At 36.5% G+C, this 18515-nt stretch overlaps 1 long non-coding RNA gene across 2 annotated transcripts in view; it reads left to right on the forward strand.

Annotated features, from left to right (window-relative positions):
• Positions 1-18515, forward strand: part of LOC125247421 — a 73168-nt gene that overhangs the window by 44548 nt on the left and 10105 nt on the right. For both annotated transcript variants that reach the window (XR_007180079.1, XR_007180081.1), the window contains one exon: positions 5984-6115. This is a non-coding gene — a long non-coding RNA (uncharacterized LOC125247421). The remainder of the gene's footprint in view (positions 1-5983; positions 6116-18515) is intronic.

Here is an 18515-nt window from a genome sequence, read left to right on the forward strand (position 1 = left end):
AACAAGAGTTCAGTACATGGAAATGACATACAGTGAGTCTCAAACTCCATTGTTTCCTCCTTCTTATATAAATCTCATTTGTTTAAAAGACCTCCGAAGAACAGGCGAATCTCAACATAACACCGACTGTTACGTAACAGTCGGGGTGTACGCCCCCAATATTTGCATATGCCAGCCCATGTTCCCAACATTATGAAAGGCATTAGGCAAGGGCAGCCAGTATTAACGTCTGGATCTGCACAGGTGAATCATGTGTCAATCGTGTTTATGCACTGTTCAAGGCAAGCGCGAGCTCCGTGGGCGTGGAGCACGAGCAATTAAAGGCCCAGCAGCCCTGAATCGGCTCATTTATAATGATGCCCCAAAATAGGCAGTTAAAAAAATGAATTAAAAAAAATCTATGGGGTATTTTGAGCTGAAACTTCAGACACATTCAGGGGACACCTTAGACTTATATTACATCTTGTAATAAAACATTCGATGGCACCTTTAATGCACTGAGTATCATGAACTAACAACAACACTTTTACAGAATTTATGTTAATTTGTACATAATATATTAATACATTTTTAACATTTCAATTCAATTATATGTATATAATTATATATATATAATTATTATATATATACTAATTATTTACATATAAATATATTTTATTATATAAAACATGTCAACACTGTACAGTTGCATTATTTAATGCATTAAGTATCATGAACTATCAATGAACAATACTTTCAGCATTTATTAATTAGTAATTTGTACAAATTCAGTTCAATTATAAGCATATCTAATTATATTGTGTATAAATACTAAACATAAATATACAATATTTACGAATCATTTACGAATAAAACAAACTTGATTAAAAAAAATATTCATATTTAATTCATGATGCCCAATGTTAATGAATTTACCTTATTGTACCAAAGAAAAAGTGTGGATGTAGTTAGCCATAAATAAAGAAGTGTGGATGTACAGTTGGCAATTATTAAAAAGTGTAGATGTACAGTTAGCTCAAGGTACAGTCATTACGGTTGTTGTGACTGACAAACTGCAGGCTTGTTTCTATTTACTTTCTGACACACTGCGCAAACGAGCAAGATGGATCGGAAAAGAAACAGCAGCTCTGACACCAGCTTGCAAAACACATCCTAGGAACGACCTGAAATATGGTCCAGTTGATCTACAGCACAGACAGATGTGATCTCATTACTGGTCTGAAGCAGTCAGTAATAACCTGCACTGAGATGGGGAAAAGATGTGCTGTTTATTTTTTCTTCCCTTTTCACCTGGATGGAGCGATCGGGTTTGCTAAGGAGATGATATTGCGGCTGTAGAACATGACTGGAAAACAGCACATACTTGTGTGTGTGTCGTGTCAGGCTGTAAGGGAGTGTGCTGGTGAAATTGAAAGTAGATTACATAGCTGATGAAAAACAAGTGTGTGTGTGTGTGGTGATTATGTTTAAGGGGGGCACCATAAGATAAGAAGTGCTCTCTGCTCTCCTCTTCACTCTATTAATATGGAACAGAATGATTTCCATTGCAGCTGCATGCATACGCAGACAAAAAAATCATTTGGCAAAGCAGAATTAACAAATAAACAAGCTAAATATTTGTGAGAATTATTTAACAGGCATTGCGCCGAGGGAACTAGGCTCAGCTTGTGCTTGTTTGACATCGGTTGGTGCTTTTGTTCATAATTTGCATGAAATATTCTCATTCCAATCTGCTAATTATAATTTGTAGGAGGAGGAAATTAATTTTCGATTGCTCGCCATAGTCTACATCATGTTGTTTCAGGAAAATAAATAAAAACTGTTGTACGTAGATTCAAATTTGAGGCATCTTGTTTTTATTTATTTAATAGTTGCAAATAGTTATGGTGTGATATTTCAATCAAAACTAAATAACTTCACAGAAAGCAGTCTGCTACTTTCTTGGTTTATTTCCACCAATGAACATTCACGCTCACCATTCACAGTTATTAAATCAACTCTGGAAGCTGTGTTACCTGGCAACACGCCGGCCAGTGTCATCTTTATGACAAAGGCAAAGATCAAGGTGTTATTTATCAAGTGCACATCAAAATAGCATGAAGCAGTAAGCATGAGAAGTCGCTCTTCATCAACAGAATGCACCAAAACTCCCATTTAATTTCTTGTTTTTAAGAAGAGTTCATTTGCTCAAATCCATTTCTTCCCTCTCTGACAGCCCTGACTCTTATCAGTCTTGTAAAACAGAAGAGTACGATTCATTTGACTTTCCTCTAAAGGCCATGAAGCCTGACTGCCAACCTTTCACAGCAATGACTGTGCGACAGAATAGAGTTTAGAAGTTAAAAGGTAACACTTTTGTGTTCTTTGTTATTAAAATGTAAACTGCTGCCTGTAGATCCATTCATTCCTCTTTATTTGCAACCAAAGCTGACATTCACGTTCATATTACTGTTCGGGGCTCGTTCACACAGCCCAGTCTCATTAGAAAAACGTACCATTTTTGCAAAACAGAAATACGTAGTACCATGTACATTTCAATGTGAAACGTCCACTTAATGGTGCTCAAAGCGTATTCAGTTTTTTCCAAAACAGATGAACGTAAATATGGCACATTTTCATTACGTTGGTTTTATACGTATCACCGCAGTTCTGATTTGAAATGTCCAGTGAGTGGCGCTAAAAGTGTACGTTTTAAAATAACGTACCACCAACACTAAACCTAAACCTACACGATAGTGTTAACAACAGCAAATGTGACATGAAAACGCAATCGTAATCATGCCATTTTAGCTTGTTTTTGATCTCTCATCTTTGAGCTCTTTTACCATGACTCGTCTTTTACGGGATTCGTACCCAAGGCTTCCTACACTGTAAAAAAATTACTGAGATTTTAGCGGTAAAAAACTGTAAAAAAAAATGCTATTGTGAATAACTGTAATAGATCTAATGGTACATTAAATGTTATTATACGGTAAAATACAGTTAAATTTACAGTTTTTGAAAGTGAAAAATACAAGTGATTGTATAATTTACAGTGAAAAACGGTAAATCAACATTCCTACATTTCCCTGCGTAACACTTCACATTTGATGTATTTTCTTTGAAATAACTTAGTTTTTTCTAATCAGTTATGTACATTAAGGTTTTATGTTACATTTGATGTTGTTAAAGGATTAGTCCACTTTTAAATACACTTTTCCTGATAAATTTACTCACCCCCATGTCATCCAAGAGGTTCATGTCTTTCTTTCATCAGTCGAAAAGAAAAGAAGGTTTTTGATTCAAGTTACGGAAAGAACGCGGCGCCAGTTTCGTTTTTTTCCGTAACTTGAATAGGGAAGGCGTAGGACATTCAGCGTAAGCGTTATGAAGAATGCGGAAGCGGAAAGTACGTTCAAGGCAATATTTTGTTTATAAAGCATAAACAGTTGTATTTTTTTCGAAAATGACCGATCGATTTGCTAGATAAGACCCTTATTACTCGTCTGGTATCGTTTACAGCCCTTGAAGCTGCACTGAAACTGTAATTTTGACCTTCAACCTGTTGGTAGCCATTGAAATCCACTGTAAGGAGAATAATCCTGGAATGTTTTCATCAAAAACCTTCATTTCTTTTCGACTGACGAAAGAAAGACATGAACATCTTGGATGACATGGGGGTGAGTAAATTTATCAGGAAAAGTGTATTTAAAAGTGGACTAATCCTTTAAATTAATGCTTATTGCATTTTGAAAATTTCATGTGTGTTACCATGATGGTGTTTAGTGTTTGTGTGAATGTTGTTGTTCTTCTTTGTTGTTCTTCTCAGCTTGAAGAAAAGCTGCTTGTGATGAACTTTGATTCATCATGTGACTCTCATCACCACTGTGTTTGGTGGTTGTCAATGTATTACAAACATACAAAATAGATATTAGTACTTCAATAAGTGGGTAAATTAACATTATATCAGTTAATGAAATGTTTTTTTTCCATAATTTAACAGAATTTTTTAAAGTGTGTAAAACAAGCATAATTATTACAATATAAACCTTTAAATTATACAATTTTGAACTGTAAAACAGACAGTAAACTAAGTGCTGTCCCATAAAACCTAAAACGTTGCTACCGTATTTTTTACGGTAAAGTTCTGGCAGCCACAGCTGCCGTTTTTTTACCGTAAATTTTACGGGGATTTTTTTTACAGTGTAACGAACAAGCTTGTTATGTCAGAAAAGTGAAACATATGGAGCTGGTTAAGTGATGCAAAGTCCAACATGTATTTGTTTACAAATCATGCATTTTGGTGTTTTGAGATCATAACATAATATTGTGCAAGGAGACGTGAAAACAAGCCTTTATTAATCCATGATCTGCGTATGAAGACGATTAAAAGTGCTTGCTGTTTTACTGCCTCTAGTGTTCATTTCTGTTGGAAACTGCTGTGATATGTACTTATTGGTAAGTATTTTGCGACTTGCAAAAATGTTCCCACAGGTACGTCTTTCCATGAGACCAGGTTGGTTTTTAGAACGCCGTGTCATGCGCGAGACGCTGCAAAATACGCAAAATGCAAGCGCAATGGTCAAACACGTCCGTCTAGTGCGTATTTACATAGATAAACAATGGAAAAGTAGTGCATTGGAATGGAAAAATGCGTTCTGTGTGAATGGCCCCTTATCCATTATTTTGATCGAATAAATGCATCATCAGTGAGCATTAGAGGCTTCTTTCAAAAACACAAAAAAAATCTTACTGTTAATTAATAAAATCTTATTGTTAATTAATATTTTCATCAGTCATTATGTTGACGAGGACACTGCCAACAGTAATCTAATATAAACAAATAATGCATGCAATATTAATTATTCAGAATATCATGCAGTTATTTCTATTTAAAAGTTTTAATAGATTAACAGCTCTAATTTAAATGTCATGTTTACTAATTAAACTTTGCAGTGTGCATGAAATACAACCCCCAAGGGCAGATTGAAAGCATTAAGGAAGCTTTCCTGTCTTCAGGATCATGTATTAATACATCTCTTTGACCCTGTCAGCCACATTACTGTTAATTTTAATGCATGTGCATGATGGCTATCAAAATCTCATAACTCTAATTTACAATAACCATTTTAGCATTTGGCATAGCGGCTTTGAACTTGGTTTACTGAAGAGCACAGTGCAGCTCCTGGACAACCGGTGATTTATATGGAGCTTCCTCTACAGGAGCGGTCCATTACAAACCCACCCCATTCACCCGCCATAAATACGGCCCTAATTGTTTCTGTGACAGGGGAAACATGGCCATTTTGTAACTGCCCACACAGGAACATTAGCACCCAGACAGTAGCGCTCCGAAGCCACCTCCCAAAACATCTCCCATGGAGCCTCAGTCTCAGAAAAAAAGCCATAAAACAACCACAAATGCATGGAATGCTAAGCCCAGGAACATTTGAAACCACCGGCACCCTGGAAACACAGCCTGAGGGCCGTCAAAGTATCCAGTGAAGTCATCAGAAGAACAAGATAATGGGCTGATTAGGCCCAAGGTGCTGATGCTCAGGGAATTTAGTGGTAAAAAGACATTAGCCGAGCAGGATAACTCAGCCCGAGTAGGAATTAATAGCAAAGGATGCGGCATAATTCCATTAAAAATGTGTTACTGATGGGTCAGCAGATAAAATACTGTTTGGCTCCTAAGGTTACCCATCCCATTGCATTTTGGAGAAATCTATAGTGCAGGGAGACAATTGTGGCGAGTCTTTAGCACACACGTAATAGATAATTGATGTGTTCTTTGTGCAGACTGTCTTTGTCTTTGGGTGTTTCAGTGGTTTTTATTTATTCTGCTTCCATTATTGGGATCTTAAAGCCCAACTTTAGATTTCTAAAGGGAAAACTAATGCACAGCCCTCGGCTCTTAGGGTTTAGTTTGTTGTCAACACTGTTATTATTATATTTGTCTTGAGTCTGTTGCATGTCTGTTGTTTTATTTCATTTCTTTTAGTGGCTCTGGACAGACTGATGGGCGTATGCTGTGGGCAATGAAGGAACGAATCACCCCGAGGATAATATACCTGGAGACTGGAGCTGTCCATTAGCATTCCCATTTACCTCCACTGGCACATTAGCCCTGGAGGTACACAACCAAGTTCATGTCATCTTTGCTTCATGCGGACACTGTTTTTCATTTCAGTCGAACACTCTGAATTCTACATATAGGCCCTTTTACTTGATGAAAAGTGACAGTAAATAATTTTACATTGTTACAACAAAAATCTTTCAAATAAACACAAATCTAGGCTACTTATTTACAAAGAGATTAAGCAGCACACCTGTTGATAATAATAAGATATGCTTCTTAGAATGATTTCTGAAGTATAATGTGAAAGAAGATTGGGGGCTGCTAAAAATGTTGCTTTAAATGACATGACAATATGACACTTATGCCACTTTTACAGGTTTTGTAAAAATAAAGCCTTCCTTCTGTACTTTTGCTATCCTAAAGGTGTAGTTTCAGATATTAAATAGCTAACCAGCCAATCCATGAATGGAAGGAACTAATCACTCTTGGGGCCCTATTTTACAGTTTTTCTCAATTGCTAAAACACAAAAAACCTTGCTCCATTTTCTGAAACCATTAAACACAAAACCTCAGCTTCAAGCACTATTTACAAAACCTGACTCCTCTTGCAAAATGAAACGTTCACCTCAAAACAGTTTTACCTGTGATCAAAATCAAGCACTGCTCTCGAATCATAAACAAAGTGATCAAAATGATATACACTATCAAGCAGTCAGTAAACGATACAACAAAAAACAGAAAACACATAGTTCAAAACATAGTTCTCAAGGAGAAGTACATTTTTAATCTCAAAACAAATGTAATGTTTCTCCGTCATTGTCTTTGATGAACGAAAACATGTTCATAGTAGCTCAAAATTGATAAGAAATTACAAACTCTGCTTTGCTCTGTGCAACTTTTTGTTTTTCTTCCTCCTCCTCTTCCTCTTTCTTGCCCTCCTCCTCCTCTTTCTCTTTCTCAAAAGTGTTGTACCTATTCTTTTAATGAGTCATGGGTGTGTTTTGGGTATAACGTGCAATAAAGCAATCAGAGTTTCATCTCCCATTCCCTTCAAAAGCCAGGTGTGCTTGCACCATGGCGGATTCGATATTTACATGGCATAATTTGCAAGTGGAAAGCCTGAACACTTCTCCATCCTTTTATTTTTAATATTTAAAAAAGTTTGTGTGTTGCTTGCGCATCCCTGTGTGTGTACCTATAGGCGCATATTACTAACACGCCCTTTAAATAACAAAACAATACTATTCCGTTGACTTTAGACCAGGTTTTTGTTGGTCAATGGTGCAGTCGTTTTCAGTTGCCTCAAAATAGCAACACGCCAACAATGCAATAAACTGAATTAGACTGGACTGGAGATTATGGAAGTTGGCAAATTTAGTAGTTGGCATATAAATAATACTGTATTTCCTTTATTTCTCCATCATATTTTCATTATCCTTTCCAACTTCTCCTTTCTGGGTGTTGCTGTACTGTTTGGGCTTAAGACCTCTTCCCCATGGCTGTAAACATTCCTGTAGCTCAAACAGTACAGCATGATGCTACAGCAGCAATGCCAAGGTCATGGGTTTGATTCCCAGGGAATGCATGAATTGTTGAAATATGTACTCGCACGAGCGAGTGACGTATGTACGCAATTTCCTGTGAAAACCATCCAGTCAGGTCTAAAATATAAACACTTATAATAGGCTTACCATAGTGAATCAGGGTAAGACAAAAACACGTTTTGGAAGAAGGATCGATGATGTATTGACTCATTAGTTAAATTTTGTTAAAAAAAACATTACATAGTGTACCTTTAAGTCACTTTGGATAAAAATACTATCTACGATGATAAAAATACCAAGAGAAAAGAATAAACTGCTGGCATTTCAATGAATTTCTTGGTGAATGCTATCAAGGCTGGAGCCTTACAGAAATCCCCTTATGCAGTGATAAGGAAAAAGAGAGAGCCTCAATGAAAAAAGACTGAAGGATAGAGGGAATTTGTTAGTAAAGATTGAAACAACAACAGCATTTTCCCGCTGGGTACCACCTACCAGGAGCAGTGGGTGATCGTCTCTAGCACTTGGCCTGTAAGAAAGTGATTGTGATGTGTCTGAATGGTAAGTCAGCAGGCTTTGCTGCCCATGAGGTCGACCCACGCAGTGCTTCAGGCAACCTGCTGACCAGTGGTAGCTCTTGAAGAAGACCCCTATAACACTGTGTAAAGTGATGGCGGTCTCCATGGAATACTTGATTTTAAAAACTCTATCTATCTCTCTATCTCTCTCTCTCTCTCTCTCTCTATCTCTCTCTCTCTCTATCTATCGTTCTATCTATCGTTCTATCATTCTATCGTTCTGTCCATCCATCCATCCATCCAACCATCCATCAAATATTGTTTCATCTATCTATCTATCTATCTATCTATCTATCTATCTATCTATCTATCTATCTATCTATCTATCTATCTATCTATCTATCATTCATATATTGTTCTATCTATCTATCTATCTATCTATCTATCTATCTATCTATCTATCTATCTATCTATCTATCTATCTATCTATCTATCTATCTATCGTTCTGTCCATCCATCCATTCATCCAGACTATCGTTCTGTCCATCCATCCGTCCATCATTCGTACTATCTTTCCATCCATCCATCTATCGTACTATTGTACTATCATTCTGTCCATCCATCCATCCATCCATCCATCCATCTATCTATCTATCTATCTATCTATCTATCTATCTATCTATCTATCTATCTATCTATCTATCTATCTATCTATCTATCTATCTATCTATCATATCCATCATCCAGACTATCATTCTGTCCATCCATCCATCATTCGTACTATCGTTCCATCCATCCATCTATCGTACTATCATTCTGTCCATCCATCCATCCATACATTCAACATCTGTACTATCATTCTTCCCATCCATCCATCCATCCATCCATCCATCCATCCATATATTGTTCCATCTATCTATCTATCTATCTATCTATCTATCTATCTATCTATCTATCTATCTATCTATCTATCTATCTATCTATCGTTCCATCCATCCATCCACCCATCCATCCATCCATCCATCCATCCAACATCCGTACTATCATTCTGCCCATCCATCCATATATTGTTCCATCTATCTATCTATCTATCTATCTATCTATCTATCTATCTATCTATCTATCTATCTATCTATCTATCTATCGTTCCATCCATCCATCCATCCATCCATCATCCATCCATCCATCCATCCATCCATCCATCCATCCATCCATCCATCCATCCATCCATCCATCCATCCATCCATCCATCCATCCAACCCAATGAAACATGCCAAACACATGCAAAAACAACAGAAGACCCACAAAATATTAATAACTAACTGTGTTGTAGTCAATGCACTGTATTAATTTTTTGTCTTTGAGCTTTTTTTTTCTATGCATTTTTTATGTAGTAAAATAACCTGTAGCTGTAGTTTACCTTTTTTTGCCAAATAATTTTGCCAGATAAAAACCTTAAAGGGATAGTTCACCCAAAAATGAAAACTCTGTCATCATTTCCTCACCCTCAAGTTGTTCCAAATCTGTATAAATTTCTTTGTTCTATTGAACACAAAGGAAGATATTTTAAAGAAAATGTGTAACCATGCCGCTTTGGGGCACCATTGACTTCCATAGTAGGAAGTCAATGGAGCCCCAGAACTGTTCAGTTTCCCACATTCTTCAAAACATCTTCATTTGTGTTCAACAAAACAAAGAAATTTATACAGGTTTGGAACAAGCTGAGGGTGAGGAAATGATGACAGAGTTTTCATTTTTGGGTGAACTATCCCTTTAACCAAGTTTAGTGTTTTGTTATTTCCTCATATTTAAACATTTTAAAAATATAAAATATTTTCCTCATATTTTCATGGTTTAATCAAACTTGTTGGGTCATTAAAAACAAATTTCCCCTCCAGACATCACTTTTGGCCACTACTGTATATAATGTGTTTGTATTGAATTCTGTATTGTATTCACTACTTCAATTAAAATTAAATTCAAATTTAGGAACTGAATTGGAATTTAAGACTAATCTCAATTCAAATGTGATTGGCGCACAACCCTGATCTAAAAAGCACATCCTTTCTGGTCCATCACCACGAGTAAAGTGAAACTTATATGGATAATTGTCTAAAATACTTCAAAGATTGACAACCAGCACCTGGGCATGCTAGAAAAGTATTCAACCAGAGATCTTTGTAGGAGCCATGCTGCGCTGTCACTCAACGGGGAGGTAAAGATGATAGAAAAAGCTCTCAGTGCCCTGAGCCGTCAAGTCAACAGTTAAAATAAATAGAGCCACTTGCAGAAAACAGCAGTTGGAGAGTTTAATACCTGTTTTTAGTGCTGAAAAAGGCCCAACTGCTGCTCGCCTCATACGCTGTTGGTTTAGATGGAGGCCAAGATAAGTGGGTGGAAAACACAGATCACAGAGTGAATTTTCACCTCAGTTTTACACTTCCTAGTGATTTTACAAATTACTTGTACTGTTTGCAAAAAACACATTTTGTTGTTCAAAAAAATGAAATAAATTAAAGTCAAGTAAAACATATATATTACAAAAATAAATTTACATCTACTATAGTATATCTACTTATATCGTCCTGAGACCTCCCTTCGTAGGCTACATGTAGACTTGTAGTGGTGTTGTCTCCTTGTAACCCTGTAGTTTTAACATTAAACAACCCAAGGGACTAGTTCTGGCACAATTTATCGAGCGTGAACACCACTGGGTCATAACACACTCCTAAATGGAAGGTGCTTTCTGTTTAGTGACCTATCTGGGGGGCCAGAGGAAACTCATAATACCCATTACAGGCGTAGTTAATGGCTCTTAGCAAGTCCTATTAATTAAACACACAGACAGCAGCCTGTTGATGTGATAGGTACTTTCTTTTCTCTTTTTTGCTGTGTGCATTATTAATGAGCAATGAACAGGAGCCCTCCTGCATTGTGGGATCTAATTGACTCTAATAGGTGGGACAAGGGAGATGGCGTTTACACGGACGGGCCGCAGGATTAATAACGATAAGCTCATACATTTACGTGTCGCTGTTTTAATGTGATGTGTAACACCAGTTTGGCTTGGTTTTATGTGAATGCTGGGATTAAAGTTGGAAATAAATACTGAATTACTAAATACGTAAATGAGACTAAGAACTTTTAGCTTTTGATTTTTATGGGAATTTAGTTTGGATTGGTGATTCGCTCTGAATTTATTAGTGCGGTTTGGTTAATCATTTAAAATGTGCTTCTTACAGTCTTGCATAATAACACGTTGGCACTGAAATGGTTTACCAACATTTCCCTATGATTTTAGGGGTAGTTAAAGGGATAGTTCACACAAAAATGAAAATTCTGTCATCATTTACACAAATCCCTCAAACATTTTAAACCCACTTGACTCCAACCGACTGGCTCCATCAACATTTTTTCTTGAAGAACATCCACTTGTAAATGCGCCATGTTACGAAAGTTTAATGGATTGGAAATGGTTTTAATGTCGACTTCAATTGATTCCATTGGGGTTACAGAAAATTGCTAGTATTATATATTTGACAGGAATGTTGTTCTAAGATTTAGAAATAAATAAATAAAATGATTCGAGCATAGAGTCTTAACCATTAGCCCTCCAAAAAGTTAAAGATAAAATTATCCAGACCTTTAACATACTGTTTGAGTGTTTGAATGTATGCGTCTCCATAAAGTCTGGGCCATTTGTTTTTGATTTATGTTCTGAATGCAAGAAAGAGTTCATTTCATCCCATAATAATCATCTCATTAATCACCTCTGCTCACACAGTTGGATTTAGAAACTTACAGCAAAAATGAAAATATGCTGTGGAAATCCAACAAGCATTAACTTCAGACAAACAAGAACCATATGCCTCTAATGGAGCTTCCCACTCAAAAATAATGCTAGTGTGCTCAATTTATAATGTATCAAGTTCTTTAAAGTCTACCAAGTTTTCATAGCTGGCAAAAAAGTCCTTTTTTTTTCTTTTTCTTTTTTTTTTTTTTTTTTTTTTGCTGCAGTAAACTGCTTTAAAGTGCCTTGTTGGTATATACCAAGGAACCTGCTAAATGGACAGTGGATTTTCTTTGAAATAATTTACTGAAAAGCACAGTATTTATCATAAGTGCTTTCAACAGATTATGGTATATTTATTATCTATAATGGATATGAAACACCTCAGATGGGTTCAAAACATTTGCAAAACAGATGTCGGCCATTTAAAAGGCCTGGATGAGTGTTATATGGTTAAATGACTGCTCATGGCAGGTGTCTGAAACATGAACGAGCTGTCATTTTCAAACAATCGTCAGTCTAGCTCACAAAAGCAGTCTGAATGATTTGTTCATGAATCAATCAAATTGATTTAGTCACTTACTGACTCAATGCTTTGTTCTCAGCTCACCGGAGAGGAAAATATGTCATAAGTAATTAAATTCACTTATTACTTCAATTCGTTATGTCACTTAAATTTCAAAAGATTTCAAATATGACACAAGTTATATAGACCACTTCTATGGTCCTTTTGTGTCCCTTTTCAAGCTTGGAAGCTTTAGTTTCTGTAATTGCATTGAAAAGAAGTAAACATTATTAGTTTCTGAAAATAACCTGTGAAAATAACTGTGAAAGTGAATTTTGCTTAAATCACTGAGAAAGAATACACCTAATGGTGGGGATTTTCATTAACAGTTTCTTCAGGTTACATAAATACACCAGAAGATGGGGATAAGTGACTGTCTTTATGAATGAGTCACTGATTCATTCACAAGATTTGTTCAAGACTCATTCAGGAACTAAACATGTGGTTATATAAGTGAGTCCTTGAAGCATTTTCTCAACAGATTCGTTGAACACCACTGATTTATTTAGAAACCAAACAAGAGACTGTTCATATGAATGAAACCTTGAATCATTCACTCAACCGAATTGTTCAAAAAACACTGATTCATTCAGGAACAATTCACCGAGGCACGCGGCAGTTAATTCTGCTGTGGCTTTGTTTGGAACATTACTAGTTTCTGAAAATATCCTAAAACCTACTTTTACAAGGAAGAACTGTGAAAGTGGACTTTGCTAAAATCACATATTACATAAATACACCAGAAGATGGGGACAAGTGACTGTCTTTATGAATGAGTCATTGATTCATTTACATGAATCGTTCAAATCTCATTCAGAAACTAAAGATGAGTCTATATGAGTCCTTGAAGCATTTCCTCAACATCACTGATTTATTCAGAAACCAAACAAGACTGTTTATATGAATGAACCCTTGAATCATTCACTCAACAATTCTCTGAGGCGTGCGACGGTTAATTCTGCTGTGGCTTCATTTGGAAGTTACACAGTATCATAACTTGTTTATTGAACTGTTCCACAGCAATGCAAAACCTCACACAAAAAGAAGCTTGTCAAGCCAAAAGAGGTTTGTTTGTCCTACAAACGTGTCATACCTCAAAGACGTTAATCACTTAGAGCCGACTAGTCTTAGTTCAAAGCTGTAATGGCCCATCCAAGCCTGTCAATGATACTATTATGGAAATGCCTCCTTGCCAAGACTCACTGGAGACGAGTTTAAAGGACTCTGCCGTTCCTATGCAAATGACCAAACATGCAGAGGAGGGCAATGCAAGTGCTACCAAGCAACACTTGCACGCCTTTTAGACTCTAACAAATATATAAATCTTGGCTAATGTTCTATTATTAAAATAAGAGAGAAAAAAGATTCATCAATATCTCAATTTGAGCTTAAAGTACCACTGAAACAGGAAGACAGGGTGAGACATATCAAGCAGCTCCTCCCCCTTTTTTAAAATAGCCAATAGAGTTTCATTTATGTCACTGCTCGGCCAGAGCTGTTGAGCTTGGCAAAGCTGCATTTGACAGCTTATGATGGCCACAGTCTAATAGATTCCCCTTTTAATATGAAACTGTTGCTAAAGCAAAACGGTGAACATAATCATGCTGAGGATTAGTAGGGCAAAAATGACAAATTATTACAAAAATCATAATTGCCGATTATAATTGTCACATTCGTTCAACCACTCAGTGAACACTTACATCACTGGTAGTTTCTTTTGTGCTAGGTTAGACCTTTTACACTCTGAAGTAGTCGTGATTCGCCTCTCACAGCGTAACATGCTCTACGCATGCAGAATAATGTAAGTGGATATTTTTTGCTGTAATCGCACCTTTAAAAGATTACGAAATCATGGCATCCGTAAGCGTAATCACGATAAGAAATTTGATTAATTGTTGTGCTGATAGCCTAGCAAATGTGTTCACGGCAACCCAAGTTCGATTCCCGTCTCGAGGTTCTTTGCCGTTCCTGCCCCCCTCTCCATATTCACCATATAGTAAATAGTATTTGTGTGAACAAGTGACTGATTTCAGCCGCAGCTTCAGCGTCTATTTATAGTATAGGGGGTGGGACACTTCAGATTCTAGAGAGCATTTGATTGGACAGAAAATTTGATGAGAAGCTGAAGTGCAGCGTGATGTCATCAAAATCGTTGATTCATATTGGCCGAAGTGAGAGACTGTAAGTTTTGAATGCTTATATCTACTAAATGTGAATTTTGTCATTGTTTTGGAGCACACTAGCTTATCGATAACCTTAAGGCTAACATATTCATACCAAAATCCAAAAAAAACTTCAATTTTGATTTCATGGGGACTTTAAAATGATAAAAAATCAGTCTACAAACACTTGATAAATGAATTTTTTCGTTTTATACTTCAGAAAAGGTTTTAAAATTATATAATAAAATTATATTTTATAATTATAAAAGTATATTTAAAATTATTAAAGGTGCCGTAGAATGTCTTTTTAAAAGATGTAATATAAGTCTAAGGTGTCCCCTGAATGTGTCTGTGACGTTTCAGCTCAAAATACCCCATAGATTTTTTTTTTTTTTATTAATTTTTTTAACTGCCTATTTTGGGGCATCATTAAATATGAGCCGATTTAGGCTGCAGCCCCTTTAAATGCTCACGCTCCCCGCCCACGGAGCTCGCGCTTGCCTTAAACAGCATAAACAACAGTTCACACAGCTAATACAACCCTCAAAATGGATCTTTACAAAGTGTTCGTCATGCAACATGTCTAATCGCGTAAGTATGGTATTTATTTGGATGTTTGATTCTGAATGAGTTTGATAGTGCTCCGTGGCTAACGGCTAATGCTACACTGTTGGAGAGATTTATAAAGAATGAAGTTGTGTTTATGAATTATACAGATTGCAAGTGTTTAATAATGAAAATAGTGACAGTCTTGTCTCCGTGATTACAGTAAGAAACGATGGTAACTTTAACCACATTTAACAGTACATTAGCAACATGCTAACAATACATTTAGAAAGACAATTTACAAATATCACTAAAAATATCATGATATCATGGATCATGTCAGTTATTATCGCTCCATCTACCATTTTTCGTTGTTGTCCTTGCTTGCTTACCTAGTCTGATGATTCAGCTGTGCACATCCAGACGTCCTGCCCTTGTCTAATGCCTTGAACATGAGCTGGCATATGCAAATATTGGGGGCGTACACCCCAACTGCTACATAACATCCGGTGTTATGTTGAGATTCGCCTGTTCTTCGGAGGTCTTTAAACAAATGAGATTTATATAAGAAGAAGGAAACAATGAAGTTTGAGACTCACTGTATGTCATTTCCATGTACTGAACTCTTGTTATTCAACTATGCCTAGATAAATTCAATTTTTAATTCTAGGGCACCTTTAATATTATAATTAAGTAATTCCAAACCTTTATGCTTTTTTCTGTGAATAAGGAGTTTTTTTTTTTTTTTTTAAGAATGTCACACAGGTAGCTTTTTTCAATACAACAATTCTAATCATTTTTTTTAAAAAGCACCTCAAAAGTACCATAAAAGTGGCTCAAACAGACCAAATTATTTATTCAAAATTATTTTTATTTTTGTTTATTATTCCACAAACATTTTAGGTGAACTGTTCCTTTAGGTAAAGGAGTTTAGCAATACATTTCTTTCAAAAACCCACTCTATTGGCACCATCAGCGTGCGGTGGGTGCGAAAGGCGTAGCTATCAAGGGACATGGTCCAGCATGCTCTGCTGGAGTGAACACAGCTGATGAAAAGAGAGAAGATATCATCCGTGCTTCCTCCATCAGACTGACCCATGCCTGCGGACATGCTTCATATCTCTTCCTTCTGTAGTGCTGCGTCCTGTCAACTGTGTCCGTACTGCCAACACGCTGGCGTTTTTAACCCTACGGCTCTCCAACTCTCTCGCTATGCTGAACATATAAACAGTGGGAGCTATAATGGTGTAGTGTCTATTAATGAGCTCTGTTTTTTTTGTTTTTTTTGCTGTGTTTTGATGTGGAGGGCCAGATCCTAGGATTGGACACCGTGGAGTGTGTTTTGTTCCTTAATGTCTGTCTGCTGCAAAAATTGTTTATCTGGCGTGGATGGCTGACCCCAGCGGGGCAAGTCATGTTGGACCATATGACATGGCTGTGTGTTGGCCTAGAATGTGAAGTAGGCTATTATTCTAGATAGCATATGCAAGTCCGTTGAGATTTGTAAGGTGTTTTCGATAAATGCATACTAAATCAATAAATGCATATATATATATATAAATATGTAAATTGTCATTATTAAATGCTGAATGTTGATTTAAGGATTTAGCAGTTGTTGTTTTTTCAATTATATTATAATTTCATTGGTTTTTGCAGCTCAAAACAAACTGCAAATCATAAGGAAAATAGTCATATAAATGAAATAAAAATGAACACTGCATTAAATCGCCTACATCAGTTTACCCCTCTCTTTGTCATTTCAGCACTCACTATCAAAGCTGATAATAGAATAAAATGAGATTAAAAATGACCTCAGTCTTACGTCAACAAGAAGCAAGTGTACTTATCATTCCCTATAGGCTTTCTGATTCTTTATCAGCTTAGCGCTAAATCAACCCATCTCAGATCAGACATCGCAGCTCCCACAGGACCGCCACACTTAAAAACCACGGTAGACACTGGGGACTCTCGTCGCTTTTGTAATGCAACACAACACAAAACAACACATGACAGCATCTGCATGCCCATTAATGGCACCTGCAGCACAGATCATGATCATTGTGAAAGAACTTGAAGGTTTGTTAGCAATTCCCTCATGTATTTTGGAGTCATTCACTAAAGACACATTAAATTGTATAATTTCAAATCAATAAATGACTTATTTTCTTACAAAATGAATTTTAAATAAAGAAATGATATTGTTGGAATCACTTTCAGATTTTTTTTTTCCAGTTGATGATTGATAAAGGCATTGACAACCAATCAGAATCCATCCTGCTTTAAAGAGCTTGAGCATTTAAAGTGACATTGACGATAATATAGTTAAAGGGTTAGTTCACCCAAAAATGAAAATTATGTCATTAATAACTCACCCTCATGTCGTTCCAAACCCGTAAGACCTCCGTTCATCTTCGGAACACAGTTTAAGATATTTTAGATTTAGTCTGAGAGCTTTCTGTCCCTCCATTGAAAGTGTAGGTACGGTATACTGTCCATGTCCAGAAAGGTAATAAAAACATCATCAAAGTAGTCCATGTGACATCAGTGGGTTAGTTAGAAGTTTTTGAAGCATCGAAAATACATTTTGGTCCAAAAATAACAAAAACTACGACTTTACTCAGCATTGTATTCTCTTCCGGAATCCTTTCCATTGAATTGATTCCATTGAATTGATTCCACTGAATTGATTCCATTGAATCCTGTCATCTGTCGGCGTTGGTAATGCACTTTTACATCGTTGTTTTTGGCGATTAGGACATCCGCGACATGCACACTTACGCGCCATTTAAAAAAAATATAGCAATACCAAAATACAAACAATGTAGAATAGCTTGAATACAGCGTGCGTCTCCCTCAGACTGTAAACGAAGCTCGGGCGCACCGGATAACACGTCAGCAGCGTCTTACGTCAGCAGCGTCACTGCAGAGTCATGAACCCAGATTGACAACAGACCTGGAAGAGAAGACAATACTGAATAAAGTCATAGTTTTTGTTATTTTTGGATCAAAATGTATTTTCAATGCTTCAAAAACTTCTAACTAACCCACCGATGTCACATGGACTACTTTGATGATGTTTTTATTACCTTTCTGGACATGGACAGTCTACTGTACCTACACTTTCAATGGAGGGACAGAAAGCTCTCAGACTAAATCTAAAATATCTTAAACTGTGTTCTGAAGATGAACGGAGGTCTTACGGGTTTGGAACAACATGAGGGTGAGTCATTAATGACATAATTTTCATTTTTGGGTGAACTACCCCTTTAACTTTATAGTTATCATTCTCATTGAGAATGGGACTTTAGCGTTGTCCAATTAGTGAATGAATC

The sequence above is a fragment of the Megalobrama amblycephala genome, linkage group LG15, assembly GCF_018812025.1.
Source record: "Megalobrama amblycephala isolate DHTTF-2021 linkage group LG15, ASM1881202v1, whole genome shotgun sequence".
Taxonomy (NCBI): domain Eukaryota; kingdom Metazoa; phylum Chordata; class Actinopteri; order Cypriniformes; family Xenocyprididae; genus Megalobrama; species Megalobrama amblycephala.